General features: G+C 34.4%; 1 pseudogene; it reads right to left on the minus strand.

The window, feature by feature from the left end:
- Positions 1-31: 31 nt before the first annotated feature.
- LOC124374172 lies at positions 32-21,435 on the minus strand (annotated as a pseudogene).
- Between the last annotated feature and the right edge of the window lie 2,730 nt (positions 21,436-24,165).

Genomic DNA, 24,165 nt, shown 5'->3' on the forward strand with positions numbered 1-24,165 from the left:
CAAACATGTCAGATCAAGTGTTACTCAATACATATGATCCGAGGGCGCCAGAGATCACCAGGAATGTGCTGCAAGAGTTCATCATCGCCATCGTGTGGTGGTACAGATCTGGTACATCACAAACATGTCAGATCAAGTGTTACCCAATACATATGATCCGAGGGCGCCAGAGATCATCAGGAATGCGCTGCAGGAGTACTCCATCGCTAACTGTGTGGTGGTACAGATCTGGTACATTACAAACATGTCAGATCACAGATCGTGTTTATTTAATACACGTTCTAAAATATGATGCTTTAATTTTCCAAACCTAACCTTTCCTATCGAATTTTTTGTATATCTATATACACCAAACAAAGTTTGGTTAATGACAGTATTTATAATTCAAGAACGGCTGTACCGATGATCTCTAAATTGTTGGATTCGTTCTTCCGTCTTGAGTAAGCTTGATAGTAACAATTATAGTCTTGAATAAGCTTGATAGTAACAATTATAGTTTTGAGTAAGCTTGATAGCAACAACACTTCGTAATTTCTACTTTTTCTGCAATCACTGTTGAGCACAAACGTTAGAAATCTAAAATGCAAGCTCAACATTGGCGTTGGGAATGCAGTTCACTCGAACCAGAAGTGGTCATACAAGTGCGAAGCCTACGAAATTGTGTGCGTATTAACGAATTGAAATAAAAACAAGTCTCAGCGTCACAGCGTTTTCGTTTCCTTACTTGGTTTATCTAATCGAATCTTGAGACCCAAATAAGACATATTTTGAATTTTAAGTAACGGAGAGAATATACACTATGCGCAATTGCGTGTGACACACTTCGCTTCGTTAACTTCACAGTTTAGATCCAATTATATTAATATTTCCAAAAGATGTGAAATAAAATGTGTGCGTGGGTACCTACAGGACAAAATTCAATCTGCTGAATAGTTGACCCACAGGCTCATTACGACCAAATTTTCAAGATAAGAGCATTAAATGATCAATTTGGGAACAACTGTTGCAATAATTTTAATTATAAACAATAAATTATAATGTAGCCTATAACCTATAGTAGGCCTATGTGCGCCCTTACTTTTCGCTTGAGTTGTGGTATAACGCAGCGGGCTTGCTACTCGTTAGGAACATGACTGCTCCAAAACAGAGCCTTATTGATGGTTTATGTGATTTCTGCTTCTAATTTTCCAATTATTAGCAAAACAACTGAATTTACAATTTTATTATAGAATAATTTAGCCTTGCCATACATATTCGCATTTACAGCTACACTTTTTGCTCATAGTTATAAATCTCAAAAATATTTTAGTTCAAACAAAGTAATGGTTCTGAAAAAAATAGTGTACTGTAATTTGATAACATAGATTCTTTATTTTAATGTTATAAAAACATAATTCAAAAATTATGGGGTTTACACGATTTTTAACATATTTACTAGAAAATAAGCGATCCTAATAGGTTTATGTTAATAAAAAATTGAGAACTGTCTTAAGAGAACAAAATTATAATTGAAGATTTTGAAAGAGATTCTTAAGACATGCGAATGAGAAATGGATCATTGAGCTGCAGTGTTTTGCCAATACCAACCTCACTCTAAATGACAGATGTCCCAAAATGAAAAAGTGGACGCACGCATTATAAATGTACTAAAAGTTATAGAAGTTACTTGAGGCTTCGCGCGGCAATTTCGTTGGGTTTGCACCTTTAGGAGCACTTCTAGTTCAAATGAATTTGTACTTCCGACGCCAATGCTGAGTTTTGCCTTCTTCCCACGATCAATAAAATATGTTTAAACGTGTATATTTATGGTTATTATAATTTTAAGATGTTAGTGTTTTTTGTTACATAGCTAATTTTGTGTCTCTCCTGATCAAAAAGAGTACACATATGCAGCTGTGAGAAGCCTACTTTATATATATATATATATATATATATAATATATATATACTGTATATACTTTGACTTTAACATTTTTAACGACTGTCATGAAACGTAAAATTAGTTGTCTTTTGACAAAACTCTGAGCTAGCTCTGAGAAGCCTACTTTTGACAAAAGACAACTAATTTACGTTTCATGACAGTCGTTAAAAGTTATATATATAAACAATATTATAAACTGTAAAATATTGTTAATACCTTAGAACATTTAGAGCTGGAATTGACATTGAAAGGTCAAAAGCACAGTCCAGCGAACTCATCATATATATACGTTTACTTAACATTTAACGGACTGTCCATGAAAACGTAAATTAGTTGTCTTTTGACAAAAGTAGGCTTCTCAGAAGCTGCGTATGTGTACTTTTATATATATATATATATGATTTATAACGTGTACAGTTAAAAGTACATTATCAATTAAAACTACGTGTTTGTTTCTTTATAAACTGTAAAATATTGTTAATACCTTTAGAACATTTAGAGCTGGAATTGACATTGAAAGGTCAAAAGCACAGTCCAGCGAACTCATCTGGCATAGTGGTTTCCGACTGCTTCAAATTCAGTGTCAATTTCCTGACCACCTTATGTTTTAGGGCATTTTGTAAGGTAATTGAGTACTTACTTAATCGCTGAAATCTAAATCGGCGTTAAAAATATTTGTTATTCTTTAGAGTATGCACTCACTATATAAATGTAAACAAATTGAAAATAAACAATGTTTTTACATAGAACAGTTGATTATATTGACATGCTCTTATAATTAGTATTTCACAACTTTAGAGACCAAGATGTCATTTTTTGCTATTTTAAAGACCAGTGAATCGTAGTCCGGAGGTATTTTCGAATAGGCCTCTATTCATCCCAGGGATAGTGAGAATGTCCATGTAAAATTTCAGTGCAATCGGTTGAATAGTTTGTGCGTGAAAGCAAAGTAAAGGCTCTTTCGCATTCATAATATTATTGTATAAAGTTTGGTGGAATTATGCTTTTATGGAAATATTTTTAAAATTTGTTTAAAACGAAGTTCCTTAAAAGAAATATCATAAAACATGAATTATAATTTGTATTAAAATGCGTGTGTAACATAAATATAATGTTGGTTTTGAAAAATAAGCGATTTATTGCCTAAAATAATTTGTAAATTAATTCCATTCATAAGTTTTTTTAACCTAGACATACATATTGAAGGTTCCTTGGTTCTTGGTTGTATCGACCTTGTAGTACTGAATTTTCAATTTGTTATAGTCATTCATTTTCTACAAATATAATTTCTCAAATATTTCCAAAACTCGTAGACAAAACCGACATAAATGTTGTCAAAAACTCGTTTACTTAAATATAATCACACTTGATTACTTAATTATGGGCTACTACCAGCCTAGACCTACATCGCAATAATGACATTACTAATTTATGTTAATTATATGTAAAATTTATCGATTTCTTGGGTGGTTTTTGCTATTTGTGGCTAACCATTAAAATAAAAAATAATGAGGTGTACGACATTTATTTGTTCTTTTTATGCATATCAGTTACATTTTCTTTCACTTTTACCAATTAAATTTCACACACACCACACACACACACACACACACACACACACACACACACACACACACCACACACACACGCACGCACGCACGCACGCACGCACGCACAAGGCGTCTGTACTGTGTGTGTACGCGCGCACGCGCGTTTTTTTTATTGTTCACACATATTCTCCGATTCAAACAATATTCGACCATTTTAAATACAAAATGCTCAATACGGTGCGCCTGAATTAGCACCCCCTGGACATAGCACCCCCCTCGCTACTGACGTCATTTTGACGTCACGAAAGGGGGTGCTAAATCAGCACAGTGGCCGTGTCCAGGCCCTGAATAAGCACCCCCTTCGAATACGGGGGTCCTAATTCAGCGCCTTGACCGTGTTCATGTGCTGATTTAGCACCCCCTTCCGAATAGGGGGTCCTAATTCAGCGCCTTGACCGTGTTCATGTGCTGATTTAGCACCCCCTTGAATCTGGGGGCTGCTAAATCAGCGCCGTATTGATGAGATGAATAATTACCCAAAAGAATAGAATAATTAACGTTTAACCATATTGTGATTTATTTCTCAATAAAATAAAATAAAATTATATATATATATATATATATAATATAATAATTTAAATATATTGCAATGAGTATATTTACTGCATTGCTGTGGTTTACTTAATATTTCAAAAACAAACAGTTCATTTACCAATTGTAAAAATAGTATGCATCAAATATACTTAAGTAAAAACTAGGTTATAGGCATTCAAATACAGGTTTATTTTAAAGTAAATTTAATTTGAAATCATGGTACGAACAATGCAGAGGAAACTGATACTGCTTAAATCCGGCATGTGTAATAAATATACATGGTCATAGATTATATCAACTTATTAAACCACTTTAAAAACAATTATTTATTTATTTCAATTTTTTCGAATTACCAATCAAAAGCGGGAAAATTCAGAACCGTAAAGTTGTAATTTTGCGACGGCTAAGAGCCAATTATTTTTTTAAGGACGCATCATAAACTGAATTATACTATTTAAAACTGAATAGTATAATTCAAATACACTTGACAAACAATTTAAATATTATTTTATAATCTACAAGAATCAATATCATTCAGTTATATCCATATCAGTTAGTTCAAATATAATAATAAAAAAAAACGTTGAAAACAATGTTAAAACGCGTAGCAATAAATATACTACCGACGTATTTTCAAAAGCGTTTATTGCTTAGGTCAAAACATACATTTATATACTGAGTATTATGGATCTACATTGCTTAATTTCCCCTCTGTCGGTTAGTGTGCGTTTTTTTGTTGTTGTTTAAAAAATGGAATATCTTGGAAAATCTGAGAGGAAAATAATATTTAATCCTACCAAGTCTTGGTCAAAATTTCATGGCGGCTAAAAATATATTATGATGTTATCTTTAATACTTTCAAAATAGTGGCTATTAAAATATTTTACCTTTTAACTTCTTAAAAATCTGCAATTATTTTAAAATATTGCAAGAAAATGAATTTGATAGGGTTCTATCACAAATCTAATGACCAAATATATAAAATATATGCACAGATTTTCTGTAACAAAACACTGTCGACATTGAGTTTCTCAGCGAGTAGGTCACAATACAAAAATCGAGTAAACGGCAGCTCTAGACTATCTTATGCCAATTGTGCTCACATCTTAGTCCCTTTATTTAAAGTACAGGAAATACATTAATATCTGTTGCCAAGCTACTTTTTTGTCTAATAAATTAAAAACTACTAGAGATATTGCAAAATTTATCAACAATGAACGCCTTTATGAACAATGAAGGACAAAAACAAAACGTCTTTAATTAACAATAAATAAACTGTTGTATTTATCATAAAGCTTAAATTTATTCACAATATATGTAAAAAAAAAACTAAATAAAGTAACTAGGTTATCTGTTATATATTAAGAATAATAAACAACAAGAAAAATCGATACAGTAATATTCAGACAATAATGCTTTTATAGATGACAAAATCAAAGATAAGCGGTTTTATTTGAAATACATCTGATTGTCGCTTGACTAAATTTTCGTAAATAAATATGTCCTTAAAACAACAGATATTTAAAATAAATTCATTAAAGATCTAATATATGATTCAATTCTATCCTTAGATAGGCCTGAAACATGAATTTTAAAATGTTTTGCATAATAAATGACAAAAATAAAAAATAGGGAGAAGATACTCTAAAGCTGATGTTAATTTATTTTCATATTTTGTTTGAAATATTATTTCAGTAATTGGATTTGTGATACAATCCACGATCAGATTTATTCTTCTATACCTGCTGGATTTTAAGACATTCAAATTTAATCAGATTTAATGGCCGCCATTTCGAAAGTATTAATGAATATTTTTTTATAACTGTCTTTATTACCAAAATATTTTATCCAAATTAGGTAGGATTTGTTTATTCGTTTTAAGATATTAAATCGAATTTGTCTATAAAAAACACACAGACTGACGGATAGGAAACTAAGTACCAAAGATCTATTTTCATATTCTGAAATGCGTCTGCCATGACCTGAGCAGTTGCGGTATATAGACTTGTCCTAAGGAATTACAGGACACTCTGTACATAAAATTATTATAGAGAGTGTTCCACAATCTCTACCAATATTTTCAGACATTATTCATGAACAAAAGACAAAAACAATCATATTCACCTTTCTAAAACTCAATAATTACGCTAATAGCCACAATTTTGTTTTGTTTTTGTCTTTTTTACTTTACTATTTATATTTGATGGATTGTTTAGGTTAAAATTTTGTATATACGTTTATAACCTTAAGGAAAATCAAAAATTTAAATTTCTTACAAGCTTTATTTTCAAAATAGTGATTTCTAAAAAGATCTGTAAGCGTAAATGTCTTAAAAGCGATATATGGTAAAAAAAGATCTAAATTATTACACAATTTAATAAAAAATCTAACGAAACCAAGTTTTAAAAATTGGTTGTGAAATAAGGGAGATAGTTTGTTTTTTAAAACCAATTACCAAACAATATCCACCTTTATTATATGACTGAATGTGGGCTGCAACAATCAGCTGTTTTGATTTTTAGCTGCTCTAATCAAGTGATTTTTAACATTACATTGCTGAACTGTGGTCATAATATTATTAATGATTTCTAAACAAAGTTTCTTTTGATTGAGACGTCAGAAAAAAAAACACTCTAATACATGTTGATTACCTAGACCAAAAATTAAAAATGTCTTTGTAGTTATTAAATGTCTATTTAATATTTTGTTTTTAAATGGAAGACCTCAGACCTACTTTTGGCTTGTAAATTTATACGGAGTTTGTAGATATGCTGTATATATGTAGATATGTTTGTATATATTTGTGTATATGTTGATTACGGTCTTAAACGTAGATGCTTAAATGTACCAGTAAATATTGCTATTTGTTGCGTTGTTAAGTTTGTTCTAACCGAGGTTTGAAGATTTTGTTCTACCCGGGAAAATAAAACATTAAAAAACATAAAAGTTTACTGTATACAAAATGAAAATATTATGTATATTTTTATAGTATTTTTTATTATTAATGAAGTAATATTTATGCTTCTATACATCTGTTTACTACCTAGTTTACAAATCAGTTATAACAATTACAACGAATTGAAAATTAGAGTGTAACAAAATTCTCCTACACTTTCCGATATAAATAGCCTTAAAATAAAAGTACAGCTAAGCTGAAGTGTAATTTTAAAGTTTACCTTTTTATAGACGCTTTATTAAAGACTTCACTGAGATTTCACTCTTCTTTTTACAATATTGTAAGAATGTTCATCCTTAAGTTTGACACTTCCAGATACATGGGGTTAGAAGTGCACGTCTGACTAATGTAACACACAATAGTTAAATATTCTTTAACTGCATACAAAAAGCGATGATTTTCAGTTTTTGTCCATACATCATTACCGTGTTCTACTTTATCTTTTCTCTTTACTCGTGTAAAATTATCCGTTACCTAGAGAGTATAATATGCCACACCTGTACACTCAAAACCATTGTTTGATTTCTTCTTATATTTATTAGGAAATTTCATCAAACAAATTCACTATACATAATAAGTTATGTATTAATATAAGAATAACAACTGAGAATAAACATCGATATTATTACTCAACCACTCGATACGGCCACATCAGTTTGAAAAAGTAGGGTCGGTAGTGCACGGACGGGTTTTCGTCAGCTTCGTCAAAATTATTGTGTGGACCTACAGTCCTACAATCGATATTTGCAGGTTGATTTCACTCTGTATTATTTCATATTTGGTAGATGGCCTATATATAACGAGCAACGATGTTAAGGCAAAAATAACGAGTTTCAAGTTTTTAAATGTTTACTAGCTGATACCCGCCCCTTCGTACGGAATTTTTGTAGAATAACTGGTACGTCATAGACATCTCCTTCATGTCTTAAAAAAAATGGCATAATACTGATGAAATAAATTTATGGTCATTGGAAAATATTCCAATTTTAATTTCAATGCGACATTCCATGATTTTTTGAACTGATGTTCTAAAGTAATTAAAAATCACGATCCCTCCTTTCCTTAAGTACTGTAGGTAATAAAAGATTTATGATCCACATTTGAAAATAGGGTTTACTCATAAAAGGAGCAAAAAAACATGTATGTGAGAATATTTTACATGTGATAGATGATATCATTTAATATGAAAGTCCCAATATGAATTCTATTATTCATTCTCGTAATATTACACTAATTACCATCGATACCGTTAGAAAAAAATAATATAATCGAGGGTATAATCCTTTACCAGAGGGATATATCTGCTAGAAGTAAGACGGACAGAAGTCGACCAAACATTTTTTTACATTAACTAGTTAGGAAGAAACCTTTGCGGATTAATATACTTCATTCTTAGCTACCAATGCCTCATCCATAAGTTTCTTTATCACAGTGTTAAGTTCATAAACTAATAATGTATCTTCAAGTTGTAGCCTCATGTGAAATGTATTTGATGTTTTCTATATATTTTCTTTAATCATGAAAAATAGTTAGGCATGATTCTATAGAGGATATTTTACACGTAAGCAATAGTAATACTTATGGGCGTAACCTTTGAAATATTTTTGTGAGTACCATTCTACGGATTTTTGTTTAGTGTTAAGTCTATGTAGCTGTTCCATTGTGCAGATGATTCAATGTACGCCTAATAGTGCATAAGATAAAAAATTATAATCTAGTTTCTTACTGCAGATGGTTACGAGTAATTATTTAAGGGCAGGTACTGAAAAGTTATTTCTGTAATAAATGACAAGTCAAAAACTGTAATTTTCATACTTCATCTGTTTCATTCTATAAAACCTAATTTTGAAAATGTAATTAAAATTAAATATGAAACAGAAATGCCGCAGAGAAAAATTCTATAACTGTGTGACAGTGAACTATTTTGCCTAAAATACGAGCCTAAATTGTTTATAAAATTATTTGTTGTAAATTGTTTTTTAAATTTGAGTTAATTAAACTAAAAAAAGAAGATTCCATTTCCGTGAAGCTATTAAATGAAATAAATACTTTAATTATGGATTCATATACAAATAACATAGTTTTAATTATATGTAGAAACATGTTTCATTGAGTTTTCACGATTGGGTTAAGCTTGAACTGTTAATGCTCAGTGAATACCCTTAACTGGGACTATGAGTTAGACTAGATCTTTCATTGGTATGGTACGCCCAGTACTCAATACCTGTACAATAAAAATGACACAGCCAAAGATACTAGGACTAATTGTGTATAAAAACCATTAATTACATTTTACCTTCCGTAATATCCCAAAAATCGACTCAGAATCGACGAGAATTTTATGTTTTTTAAAGATATATTTAGCAGTGCGTTAATTAAATTTACAAACATATTAACTGAAAGAATAAACTGAAGTAGAATAAATGAAGGATATGATTTAATTTATTATTTTAATATGTGATTGCAAAACAATCGTAGATAGTAGCTTATAAGTGGCAGCGTCACAAAAATCCAGATAAACAACTGATTATATTTATGATTGAATTGAATATGTAAAAGATAAATATCCTTTTTGCTGGTTGAATGCTAGGGGGTGCTAATTCAGTGACTGAGCCATGTCCATGCGCTGAATAAGCACCCCCTTGGAAACAGGGGGGTGTTAATTCAGGGCCTCGACCATGTTCATGCGCTGATTTAGCACCCCCTTGTAGTCGGGGGGTGCTAATTTCCGTGCCTGGTCCGTGTCCGTGCGCTGAATTAGCACCCCCCTGCCGTGACGTCAGAGCCCGAGGGGGTGCTTATTCCAGGGGGTGCTAAAGCAGCGTCCCCCTCAATACATTCCTATATATTAGTCTTTGTCCATCTGATTATAAAAATAAAGATAAGGTCACATCTTTGATGTGGTTGTCCAAATTTAGTTTTGTAATATACGAGGGGTTTTCTGTTGCAGGTACTAACTAATTCCTCTGTAAATCCAATGAAAAACTAGGTTGTATCTTTAACATACTTCACGAATCAGCTCTCGACCCCCATGCAAGATTCTTAAATCAAAGGGTCAAGTCCGATTTATGTTCTCATATTCTTCAAACTCTAAAGCTAAAGAAAATCCAAACGTATAGACGTCACACTGACGTAAGTAAACTAGAGCCAGTGAAGGATAACTCGTTAGTGCTTCGCTAGGGCTCGTCAACAGGAATTACCCGGGAATGTGGAATTTTCAGTGCAATGCATTATGCAGGGCAGGTGCTAAGCATCAGATTGCTTAATTTCAGTGAAAACCTGTATATTTTAATTTTCTGTTGCAAACAATCTTGTGGGGGGGGGGTCTTACTATAAGAAAAAATCAAGTACGTGCTAAATTTGAATCATTCAAACTCAAAAACTATCTTAGAGGTGTCACAGAGAAAGACAGGCTGCGGTTACAATTTTTTCCCGTTCACCCTTCGTTATGGCTTCGCTAACGCTCAGCAAATCAGTATAACAGTAAATGTCGTTAAAAAACTAATTAATAGTGCTACATTCTCGAAAAATTTTTATCCAGAGCTCAACCAAACACTAAAATTGTGTAATTTCAAACTACGTAAATAAAGATAGAAAACAAACAGGGTAGATTTCCCTTTTCTAAGGCCAAGAACGATTTAAAAACAAAAGCACATATTATACCATCTTACCGCCAGGCATGAGTACTGTGTACTCGATATTCTCCTGGAACTTGGTGTACTGGGTGTTGTTCCGGAGATGGGAGGAAGGGATGCCGCTGGGCATGTTCACGTCCACAGCTCTCCTCTTGCGTCCTTGACCCGAAGGCTCGAACAAGTCGAGGACAGTACTCCTGTAAAAAAGAGAAGATAAGCCGACTACAAGAAATAAACAAGAAGAAATAAACCAGATATAGAAAATTACTGGGAAGCTAGAAGGAAATTTGGGAGGGAGGTCAAAAACGAAATTGGGGGCCTCCAATTTTGTAAACTTTGAAAGTTAAGAAGCAAAATTTTGCTCAAAGTTTTCATGTCTTTGAATTGGTTTTATTAACGATTGATACTCATAATAATTGTGGAGGCACTGCTGTGCAGGATTAATAATTGAAATTTGATTAGACTTATGTAGTAATATATTACAAAAAAGATGCTGTTATTGTCTGCAAAACACATTTACATAGTTTTAAAAATGGACAGTGAGAAATGATTATTTAATAATAATTTTTGACGTGACAACGTCTTAAATTAGGTTGCGGCTCGGAGTCACTCATGAAAAAGTGTAACGCCCGGTAACGTTACGATGCCCGTCCAGTGGGTCCGCCGCACGGGATCCGCACGGGATAAAGCAGATAACTGTGGGTCCGCCGCACGGGATAAAGCAGATAACTATGTTTATTCGTGAAAATGTGGAGTGCTTAGATTCGTCATTTACAACAACTACAACAATAAAGGTAAATAATTGTACACTGATATTTCATTATCGTAAACTATGATTGATTGATTTTGTGTTTAGATTGACACAAAAGTTGAGAAACTGAGTTTATAGGTTTATGTCATACTATTGACAAATGTTGATAGTGTTAAGTAAATTATTAGTTTAAAATCACTCTGCAATCAATCGTAATTCAGTCAGTCGATTGAGAAGAAACAGCGCGTATTGCTAGTCAAACATTTTAAAATAACAAATTATAACCTCTAACCTGTCATAACAGTGCGACCCAAACAAACGAACTAAACCGACCAATCACCACGCGCGGAGTTACAATTTAACTGTGTTTAGCAAGAATTTCAAATTCCAATTTTAGTAAATGTTTTATTCAACTTTACCATTTACAATAACAAATTTTAATTAATTTCAAATTATGTACAATGTTTTAGTAAACAAAATATATTTCTATAGTTAAAATTTGTGCAATTCTTATTTTCATTCAATTCCTTGTTCCTATTGTGCAATTTATTAATATTCATATCAATAAATATTCTACCGAGAAAAAGACGTTGTCACGTAAAATCTTCGCCCGTAAAACCGACTTTACAGGCAACCATAATTTTTTATTTAATAATAATAATAATAATATTTAATAATAATAAAATAACCTCTTTTACAAAATTAAAATTTTTCTTGACTTCTGGGCCATGATATCTAGTACTTACTCTGAAGAATCTGATATTTCCAGTAGTGAACAGAAAGTAAGGTAAGTGCAGTCAAACCCACTCATTTCCATTTCCCCCTTAAAAAGCTCTTGACCTGTTTAGAGAACGATCTTTCAGCAGTACATTTTGGCAGAGGGAGTGTTCCTAACACTTTCAACAAACGAAAATATTTGGGAAAAGCTGATTATCACACTAGTCTAGACACTCGGCAAATAGAGCTCGTAAAGACAGTCGTCTTTAATAAACAAAAGTCAGACTTTAAGCGGCTGCATATTAAATTGAGTTGAAACTGATTTGGTAATAAAGTTAAAGTAAGAACGATTATAGTAATACTGAATGTAAAGTTAAAGTAAGAGCCATTATAGTAATATTGCATGATTTAAATTAATAATAATAGTTTGCTAAAAGATTAATATTGAAAACAAATTCAAAATTTGTGGGGGGAAGAGGGTCCGGACCCCTTGGACCCAAACTTGGGATATGAACTAATACAATAAAAAGTGATGGATTCGCTCTAAATCCAACTCAATGAATTGCCAGTTGTTTCAGAATGTTCATCCCGATTTAGTAGATGGAGATAAGCCTCACGCATTACTAAATCAATGTTGAGGAGGGCTTGCAATAGTACAAACTATCCTTTTGTTTGAAACTAAATACACGATATTACTTTCAAAACTTTGAAAAGGTTTTAAGTGGAAATATGGACCTAAGTCCCCATTGTTTAAAATATCAATGTTCTAAATTCATATAAATTTAAAAGACAAGTCTTTTCTTTACATGATATACGGAAATAATGGATTTTGCCCCATCAATCTCAAATCCTGAATGTATCACTCAGGATAAGATACCACTTAAGGATACCACTCAGGATAAGATACCACTTAAGGATACCACTCAGGATAAGATACCACTTAAGGATACCACTCAGGATAAGATACCACTTAAGGATACCACTCAGGATAAGATACCACTTAAGGATACCACTCAGGATAAGATACCACTTAAGGATACCACTCAGGATAAGATACCACTTAAGGATACCACTCAGGATAAGATACCACTTAAGGATTACCACTCAGGATAAGATACCACTATAAATAAATTCAGTGATAGTGTTACGTACCGGCTGACAATCCGAGGCGTCCATGCAGGCCTTTATCTGGGAGTGTATCCAGAGTGTGGATCGCTCCTTCATCGTGCTCAGTAGAAAGGCTTCGAAGTCTAGAAACACCTCGTTATGACGGTCCCTGTATCGAGCCGGCTGGTGAGGGATGATGGCTATGAAATCACGATTTCTGCAACTGTCAAACGACGGTAACGATATAACGTAATAATCTGTATCATCTATCGAATTCCACATAAACATACTCAACACTTCAAAGCATAATATTAAAAATGTAACTTCGGATGATGGGGTTGCAACACAATAGCTAATTACTAATAAAATTTAAAAAAATATTGAACATATCAGAATTGAGATGTAAGAAGGACCAATGATGAAACAAAGAGGAAATAGTCAGAAGTATTATTGGAATATAAGGTAAAAACACAAACAAACTGATACAAAAATATCTTGATTTGATAAAAAAAATACGATTAAACCATTCGACAATAAAAAAGAAATAAAAGAGGGAATGAACAAAAAGAGGTAGAAATATTAAGAAGTCTGGGGATAAATGTGGGATGATTAGGGCAGTGGATAAAAATAAAGGAGGAACTCAGTTGATGAAATTAAATATTTTACGTGGAAAGATTTGTCAAGGAAGAAGTTGAACTTACCCTCCTTTGACAAGAGCGACACTGCCCATGACATGGGGGTTGTCAGGGTCTGGAGATACCGTCACCTCCATTAGCTTTACGTGCTTCCAAGCTAAAACAATACACACTTACAATAACTGCAAGATGTAAATATGAAAATCATCTAAGAGATATATCACATCAATCCTTTAACGATCCTTTATTTCAGTTATTAAACTACATATGTCTTGCTCTTCCAAATAAGCACAATAGTACTCTGTTGTTTTAGGTTTGTAATGAAAAACGTCTCCTCATTTTGGAGATGGACGCCAAATGTAACAAATGGAAAGGATTTTATAAATTCGAGAGAAGTGTGGATGAATACTGATGTATTCATAAAATATACGGTTTGGTGTTTTTAAGTAAAGGGTTTGACCTACTATTCTGCAACTTACTATCCTTCAAAGTAATTTTCTCTTGAAGACACAAACTTCGCCCAGCGCCAATTCCAATCCTCGTAATAAGTTTTGAAGCCCCTTTTTGAACTTCGAAAAATTTCTGCTTTCCATTTTGAACTATCTTTCCTACATCTTGATAACAATGTTATTTCAGTTGATATTTGATTTAGAGAAACAAAATAATTAATTAATTAATTAGCACTATTTCTTTTTCTAGATGAATGGAAATTCAGGAAAAACTTTGAAAAACTCTTTTCAAATCCAAAGCATCGTGCAAAATGTGTATTTTGGAACTAACACCGATTCATTAATTTGTACTGATTTATCTTTAATCATTCATCTTCCGTCACCAATTCCTACACCTTTTCAATGTTTTCATCACTTTGACTCGTCGTGGGCCTTCCAACAATACTGCTCTATTCAATGCTTCCAGACTGCTCGTCACTTTTGACACTTATGTGGCCTTCTTAACGTTTTTAAAACCACTTAATGATGAAAGTACGTATGACTCATACAGTCGTCACTGAAGGCACGTAATACTTTTTCGTAAGTATGTTTACACTATCTCCAAGCATTTGAGTTGTTCGACAAATCTGGATTCAAGTACTCTGATTGTGTTTCCCGAGATTACCAGTATGCGATGAAGACCACGATACGCATACACAGTTGTGGAAACGAACTGATATTGCCACTGAGACAATATCGCAGATTCATCAAGCTTTGTAAATACGTCCAGTTAGAGTACAAAGTTCTTTTTTGCCAAGTTTTCACTGTCCTGTAATGTTCATCAGCTGAGGTACCAATTCGAACACTTTTCGAATGGCTCTCGTTTGTTCATTTACTTCTACAAGGATCAATAAAAATTACTTTGAAATTAATGTTATGTCAGTGCTTAATTTCTAAAATTTTAGGTGTGGGAACTCTTTAAAGCGGGAAGCTCAGACCGGTGGGTATTACACCCCAGGAAGGAGGGGGGCCCTCACCCAGGAAAACTTTTGAAAATTATAACTGTAAACCTTTGTTTTTAGGCCACCCAGACATAATAATACATTCATTTTTATAAAATACCAAGTGATATTTTAATGCTGTTTTATTTTCTTTAAGGTGCTTGATTAGGACCGTAAGAAAATAAAAAACATGAATTTAAATTATTGAGTTTACTCTCTATTCTACTCTTACTCCATTAACACCTTGTTGCCTACTTTAAATTTCCCAGAAATATTTTGGTTTGATTTCATTGACCATTTTGTTTGAATCAATGAAGCTCGCCAATATATTAATTTTTTATTTTTAATGAATGGTAAAATAAAAACAAATTGAGCCTTATTCACAGTTTTATTTATACACATTACAGTAGTAATAATAAATACATATTAATATGTAAATGGATGTTTGTTAATATAAACAGTTTTTTTACAAGTTTGCTTATTTTACAAAAAAATTGCATACCTTATGGGTACAAAACAATATTAATACATTCAAAATAAACCATCTTCTTGGAAAGGAAAAAAGGAAGCGTTTAATTACACACAAAATAAATGACACACAGAGTGGGAGTAAACACGGTTTCATTTTTTTAAAATTTAGTGTAGTTTTAAAAAGTTAAGGTTGATTATTTTATTTGCTTTATTAGTTATTATATAACAAATATGTACGGATTTGTAGTATAATATTGTAAGGCAATGCCAAGACTGTTGGTAAACTTATTTTTAGTTGTTTGTTAATATTTTAAAGTGAAAACCTAACAAAAGAAACAAAACAACAATACACAAAACTAACTGTAAGTACAAAAAAAGAACTCAGAAACTTGAGTTCAGAAACACAACTATAAGTTAGGCATAGGGCTAGTTATTTTAATGAAAACTTAATGTTCTGAAATTCTAAAAGATATTTAAAAAAACAGATTTAGGAAAAAAGTTCCCACAATGCAATGCTGTCTTCATGGTAAGTTTTCTGCCCTCGTTGTTTTGACTTGGTGTCAAGTGCAGAATGGTTGTCCCTTCGCCAACCAGGTTTTTGACGTGTCGCTCGGGATTGTATCTAGCCACAGGAGGTCCTAGGAGCCTGATCCGCAATAAATCGCAAACAGTGCTAATGTAGAGTGAAGATCTAAGAGGAGACATAATTAGATTCATTGCAGAAAAACCCACGTTCACATTCAGGCACTAGACACTGCAATACTATTTATGATGGAAATCAGTTTCTTAAAACGACGGCGGTTGCTCTAGAATAGTAGGTTTCTCTCCACTTCATAGGCTTCAGTCCCTGCTTGAAGTGTCTGAAGTCTCTAATTATATCCTGAGAGCTGCTAATCTTAAATCTATCGCAGATTCGCTGGATCTCACATTCTCCGTAGGTGATGGATAAGTCTTTTGGCCAATACATGGGGTGGATCACTTTGATGTCATTCATGATTTTGGTGTAGTGTTCAGCCGCATTTGAAGATGATGATAGCAACCTTGAAGTCAAGTTGTTAGCGAGGCTCCGATAGAACTGTTTTTTTCTGGAATACTGGGTATCTTGGATCTTACACAAAGTTTAACATCTTGAAACATCAAATCGTCAATAGCAATTTTAAGCTTCCACTGAACGTCTACCCATGTTTTCAACTCGGGTTTCAAACACTTTGATTAACAGTGTTACATCACTGTGGGCCTTGGATAAGGTTGAGGCTTGATTTTTGAAGCTGTAAGGACAAATCCGATAACTCTTCTAGAGCATCGAACATCAATGCCAGGTTGTGTACAAAAGTTGTAGAAGATAATGTACTACAAAGCCCTTTGTAAGTTGAACGTTGCTTCGAGTCCCTTTGTTTGTCTTCAGATGCTTCAATGAAAATGATTGTACAAAGCTTTAAAAATCTGTCCAAACTGCTTTCACCGCCATTAAGCTGGAGGCTACCCAACGAGTATCTAAAACACGGCCGATTTTCAACATTTGCTCCTCTAGTCCTTTTAGCAACTTCTGTCTGCCAACTCCCTGCTGTTTTTTCGGTGAAACAACTAAACATGTTTCTAATTTTTATCCATTGAATATCTTAAAATGATTGATTCCAGCTACTTCTTCTATGGAATCGTGCACGGCAAGCTTTAAACGATGGTTCAAACAATGCCAAATGAACAAGTTGGGGAACGTTTCAGTGAAGCTGTATAGCAAGGCCAGATTTCTTGCCTAGTAGCACTGAAGCACCATCACAAGGTTAGAGCAATCATATGGTCTTTCATGAATTCAAAGCTTCGTCTGCATCAGATCCCAAACCCACCAACCTGGATACTATTTTGACCGACGAGGAAGTCGAAGGGGGAATGCGGTAATCGCAATTTTCCTCATTTGATCCGATTGCGTCTTCTTTTTTATCTTGATCAACAATTGAAGTTGTAGTCAATGCTTCCAGAACTGCAGTTCTCATTATTCGCATAACCTTTTTGGTTTCTTAGGGTTAGGTATAAGGAACAAAACAGAAATCAGGAAATCAACAATTTTCTGGTAGGTAGTCATAGTCAATTAGGAAACTATTTAGCTGCACCAGCACTAATAAGCATAAACACGAACACAATCAACGACCTGCACCTCAAAAACGAACTTAAGCGTGATGGGATGCGATGCAACTTGTAACTTAAACGCGAAACACACCAAGGTCAAGTCAACTAGTCAACACACTTGTGATCATTGGGGCGGTTGGCGCGGTGAAGGAATGGAGGGGGAAAGGAAGGGGGTGGGGTGGGTATTGCTTTGTTATTGAGAGGCGCAGCCGCGCATGGCGCCGAACTAGGATGACTCGCCCGTCACCTTCCTCCTGCCTGATTCCGTGCAAGACTCATCACAAGCACAGCTCACAACTGCTTGTACGGGCGCTTTACTATCTGCTTACGAGTCACTCGCAAACAAAGCATAGCATAATATTGATCCTACCTACAATTTTTTTTAACTAAAACTTGTACTCGTAGTTTTAAAAGCGTTCCCTTGCGTTCCGGCACTCTTGGGAGGTAAGGGAACGCCGTTCCCTTGCGTTCCCACTGAAATTAACCACTGTGTTATGTTTACACAAAATTAGAGATCTTTTTAGAAAGAGATGAGCAGTGTTTATTCTACACAGGCTCAATTATTCAAGTAATAAGCTATACTCCCTACTTAAGTTCTTTAGCAAGTTCTGTAGAGTTAGAATGGTCTTGTAGTTTAATATGTTTCATTGCTGCTGGAGAAACCGAACTACAATCACGATTCTCATACTGTAAATACAGGGTAACCACAAAAGGGTGTCACAAACTAGTGTGGCCAATTATAGTACCCTTCATTTAAAACAAAACATGTCACATAAACATAGGTCGAGAAATGTCTCGTTTAGCCACTTGCCGCCATTTGTCTTTTCATAGCCATCAGCTGTTATATAAAGGTTATATTACTTTTAAAATTTACCAAATATTTTGCAATTTCGATAACGATTCCAACAGTACTTTTTTTTAAATGAAATCTTCAATGCATAAGCGAGCACGACCATTTAAAAATACGCTTGTACAAGCCAGGAATAACAAACAACTGATACATCTCAACTGAGACATGTGTAGTACTCTCGGCAAACACACACACACTTATACTTGATGAAAGATTCCTTTCTTTTAAAATTAATACAGTCTTAATTCGTGATAAACTGACAACAAATAATAGCTTCCAATATCAAGTCAAGTTTCAACTCCACGTTGACTTCTAACCTTGACATTTAACACATTCAAAGGCAATAATCACTTGGAAGATCTTATTATTATAACTCCATTATCTACACGAATTAACTTTTAATATTTTACAAGTTTTGAAAGTACATTCTTTTCGCTGCAAAACTTCTTATGATTTCAGACAAGGGAACTAAATTCAGACAATTTATTAAGGGGTAAAAGCCTTAGGTACTAACCTGACTGAGGGTTTATCCTTGCCCGGAGCTGAAGCTTGGTACCGATCGGCACTGCCTGGTCGACCGGCAGTTCACTACTGGAGTTGGCTTTCCGTGCTGGAGCCTCTTTATAGAGCGCCACTTCATATTCCAGTCTGCCTGGAGTCTCTTCCACAACTCCAGATACTCTTGCTCCGTGTGGACTGAAACAAGATGGACCTTATCTGAACACTACAGGACTTTTGAGTGATTCAATTTTGTGTCACCGTTTGCAGTACAGAAACTAGATGTACATAAACTACTCTTGCTTTCACGTGGACTGAAACAAGAGGGATGTTATCTGAACACTTCAGGACTCTTGAGTGATTCAATTTTGTTTCACTCTTTGCACCTTTTCCTGGCACTTTGTTGCTTGAAAGGATTGTCTAGCTGTTTGAAGAATTATCTTAAAATAAAATTGTAGTTTATAAGTGGAAATTGTATGAATTGAACTTTAAAATTCCAAAATTTGAGATTTTATATTTTTGTTTTTTCACTTTGAAACTGTTAGATAAAAACTCAAATTTTAAGTTCCTCAGAGTATCATAATTTGAGGTTTAATAACTCTCTCCCTCTTCCAAGTGTGTAGTCGTAGCGTGAGAGGAATCTTAAGCTCCACCCAAAGACATATAATCTTGTTTATAAAACCAGAAAAAAGCTCATAACCGCCGAGAAGAAATGATTCAATGATGCAAATAAAATTAACAATAGAATTACATTTGAACTATACAATTGATCCAAGAGGTTTTTGCAAAACCTGCCTCAAAAATTGGGCACTTCTAAAAATGTGTTCTCTACGCTAACTCACAAGCTCCCAGCGAAGCCTGCCGCCTTATTCTCGATGATGGTGGGCTCCGGCGGCTTGCACATGATGATTAGCTCCTGGTCTGACATCATCACCACTCCGGGGAATTGTGGGAACCACACTCTCACATGGACAAATCCCTGGAACACAACACAAACTACAATGAACACCATACAGAATTGACGCTTTTCTTTCGGGCAATGATGATTTAAGTCCCTAAAGCATCTTGTATTTCCCACACGAAAAACCTTAGTCAGGCAATATGAAAATATGAGCATGATTAGTCATCACTATATATATGAAAATTATATAACAATTGTGATAAAAAACAATGTATCAGAATTTGAATCAAAATAGCGTGTTTAGTATCAAAAATTTCACCTTTACTTGGTCTTCCAATCTCTTTTTGTTAGGATATGATTGTGATTATATAGTCTAATGACTGCAATGCTGGTAAAGCTTAAATGGCACACTTCAATGTAGGTTTCTATTATTAGGCTTATGTCTTTCAGGGCCAACGGAATCTCTTAAGTTCATTAATAGTTGAAATACGTTGAAAAACTATTATACTGTGCTGGGCCGATTTCTTTCAAGAGTTTTAACTGAGTTTTTGCCTCAGGTGGGCAATGCATTATTTAAAAATTGTATAGTGAGAGAAGAAGATCCGTTGTATGTGGAAGTTTAACTGTTAGAGATACGCTTGGGTGGCGGAGCCTGTCTTTCGCTAACGGAAGGTTATGCAGCGTCGACACACCAGGCTAGTCGCTTATTTATGGTTGTACGAAGTGTGTGGTTTAAACTTCCACACAAAGCAAGCAAATGACAGTTGTCACATTTATACATGTTACTTGCTGTACAACGTTTTGGAGAAAGCGTTATCAAGATTTGGTGAAAAGTTTGTGAGGATGTAGAAAACTACTGTTTTAAAGTTCTAGATTTCTAAATTTTTTGTAACTTTACATTTAACTTTTTTTCATGAAATCCAAGCTGAATCGTGTTTCATATAATATGTAGCAAGCAGTATATCTTTGGAAACTTTTGAAATGGCTAAAAATCCTCTGGAAAAAACAATATTCAATAAAATAAAACCTCACGTTCCTCTTTTAGAACCCCGCAGCGACCAAAGTTGGTCACCAGAAGGAGTGTAGGCTAGCCCCCGTCAGGTCCTCAGGGTCGGGGCTTGATCTGGCACTCCCGCATCCAGCAGTGGATCTATCCCCGCGGTCGTCGGCAAACAGCGGGAGACCCTTTGAACCCCTCAGGTTTCCGTAGCTTGGCAGTGATAGGAGTCCCTAACCTGGAGCAGCTTGCCCTGGCGGCGAGCCTCCTCCCCACTGAAGGTGCACTGGATCTCCGAAACTGCAAAAGTAGAGATTGGACAGTGATAAGAGAAACAAAGAAGAATATGTGACAAACAATGACCAAAAATAGTTACGTCCGTTAGGTTTGTTTAGTGGTTGACGAATAGGTCAGAGGGTCGTCAATACTACGGCGTGAACACTGGGCCAGCACGCGTGTACTTCCGCTTGACTAATGGAACCTCTCACTTGTTTAATGTTGTTTGGCCAGGTGAGATGAACTTGACAATGTAACTGATACACACAAACAACAATGTAACTATGAATACACTTTGGTGAAACAGCAAAAACATTTTAACGAAGCTCTTGTATATCCAATATTCCTACCAATATTTGTAATTGCCACCGAAAGCACCCTTCCTCCCTTCGCTGCCTAAGATAGTCGCTTAGTCTAGAAATAAAACCGATTGAGATCCAGGGTCCAGACGTTCCTATATTCAAGAATTGTCGTTTATAATTGGGCTTCCTTCAATTTTAATATAATGTCCTTATCTGGAAATCTGGAAACATTTGTGACTCATTGCCAATAAAGTGTCATATGCCACACATTAAAATTACCTTTGTGCAGAAGCAAATAGTGAACTGAGCAATATTTTTTTGTATTAGTATTAAACGGGTCACCAACCTGTTATATTTTTCATTATTATTTGTTGTTGAATACATCAACCACACAAATGGAAACATTTAAATGTTAACTATGAAAGTCGATTTATTGTAATAATAAACACATTTCTTAAGTCAACAAGCGCAAGAAAAATATTGCTGAGGTTGCATTTCTATGTAATAACCTATAAAACGTTTTATTGCATACAAACACAGACATGCTATCGCAAACCCTCAGAGTGAATTATGTAGAAAATATTTGCATTCATTCACTACATTTGAACCACACAATTTTTACATTCACCCCAATTCTCATTCATTACGAATTTTTCTCCCACTCTTGCTCCATGTCAGTCAGCCAATCACGTGGTCTCCCAAACGCGAGTTATAAACTCGTCTATGCTGTAGAATGCTTTTGATATTATCGCTGTTTTGAGACGATTTTTAAATACCTTGGGCATCGCAGTGTTTTGATTGAATTTGGGCAATAGGTTGACAAACTGAACTCCTGCCGGAGAAGGTAATCATTCATAAACTACCGTTCTGTGTTTCCGAGTTCGATAGTTATTCCTGCCTCTAGTTTGATAAGAGTGTATTCCGCTACCTTTTATAGGATTGCACTTTCTCTTAAGAAAAAAAGAAATGTCTAAAATATATAGGCAGGGTAAAATGTCAAACAGTTTCAGATTTTTTAATGCTGGTCTGCAAGACCAGGTATCTTTCAAACAATTTCAATTTATATCTGAAATAAGTGAACGAATAGTACAAGGAGGGGTACATCCTTATTATCTATCCAACTACCTTTAGTAAGTAGTTTACAGTTTCTGCCTGTCGATTGTGGAATGCTTTACCTGTAAACATCAGAGCCATCGATAAGCGCACTCGCTTCGGGGCGGAGGTCAGGGCCTTGATGCTGGCGGCTCAGGGGGTGTAGCGATTGGCGGCTTTGGAGCGTGGTACTTGGGGCAATGGAATGTAAAGTTTCAATGGATGCGAGATTGTCTTGTAATAGTATTGTAAATATGTATAAAGTTACATTAATTATTGATGCTTGTTATTTAAGCTACTGTTAATTTAATATATAAATTAAATAAATTGGTTTAGATTTATTTATAAATGTATATGTGTTAGTTTAATTTGTTTATGAGGTTAAGTGGTAGAGAGGACTTTATAGTCCCAACTCCGCCTCTAATAAAGACATTTTTTCATTTCATTTCACGACTCTCTACGTTACAGTTTTGCCATTATTCTGATGGTTTTTTTTTTAATGAACAAAATTGTAGAAAAGTATATGTTTGTACAACCTCCCCACTAAGCTACGCCATAGATGTGAGTAGATTAGTCAATAATACGCACTCATCAGCACCCTGAGTTGGGAAGCATTAGGATAGTTGACTCAGTAATGGTTTAGATTAGAGACAGCAAATGAATAGGAAAGGAATCAAATGAATTTGTACAGTACGCGCGCTGAAGGTTCGGCTCCGAGTCAACCGAGCGGGACTATGGCGGGGGGACGGTGTGGATTGCCCGATATAACAACTGCTGTTCTGCAGACATCCGCCAATGTTTGGCCCGCTGCAGTCTGAATATTTATTGTCCCTGTTCTCCCTCACAGTCGAGTATTCACTGTTGTTAGAAGTGGACAAGTGGTTTAAGTGCGTTATACACAATTCATTAGTTTAGTTAGTAGTGAGGTTAGTGAATTTTGGTAGTTGTAGGGCGTTACAAAATTATTTAATATTATCCTTGCTATTAAGGTTATATTACAAGTTTTAGTAGTTTTGTTTTGATTCATCATCTCAGTCGGTTATAATGGCCCGATTACGTTTCCAAAGTGGCTCGAGAAATTATATGGAGGGTTAGTGAGTTCATGGCAAATGAGTCGAAACTAATCTAATGATGAACGAATCCCTATAAATAAATGTTTAGAAAGAAACTGCCGCGGCTTGTGGTGTTTCAAAGACACTGATTAAGTAGATTCGCAGTGAAAAAAAATTATGGATTCTTCCACTGAAGGGGAGGTGTTCGTTCACTACCCCTAAAAAATACAAAATACAAAAGAAAATAGTAGAACTAGACGACTTTGATAAATGTGTTGTTCTAAAGAACTGTCCATGAATTTTATAAA

This window comes from Homalodisca vitripennis, unplaced genomic scaffold (assembly GCF_021130785.1).
Source record: "Homalodisca vitripennis isolate AUS2020 unplaced genomic scaffold, UT_GWSS_2.1 ScUCBcl_7421;HRSCAF=15107, whole genome shotgun sequence".
Lineage (NCBI taxonomy): Eukaryota > Metazoa > Arthropoda > Insecta > Hemiptera > Cicadellidae > Homalodisca > Homalodisca vitripennis.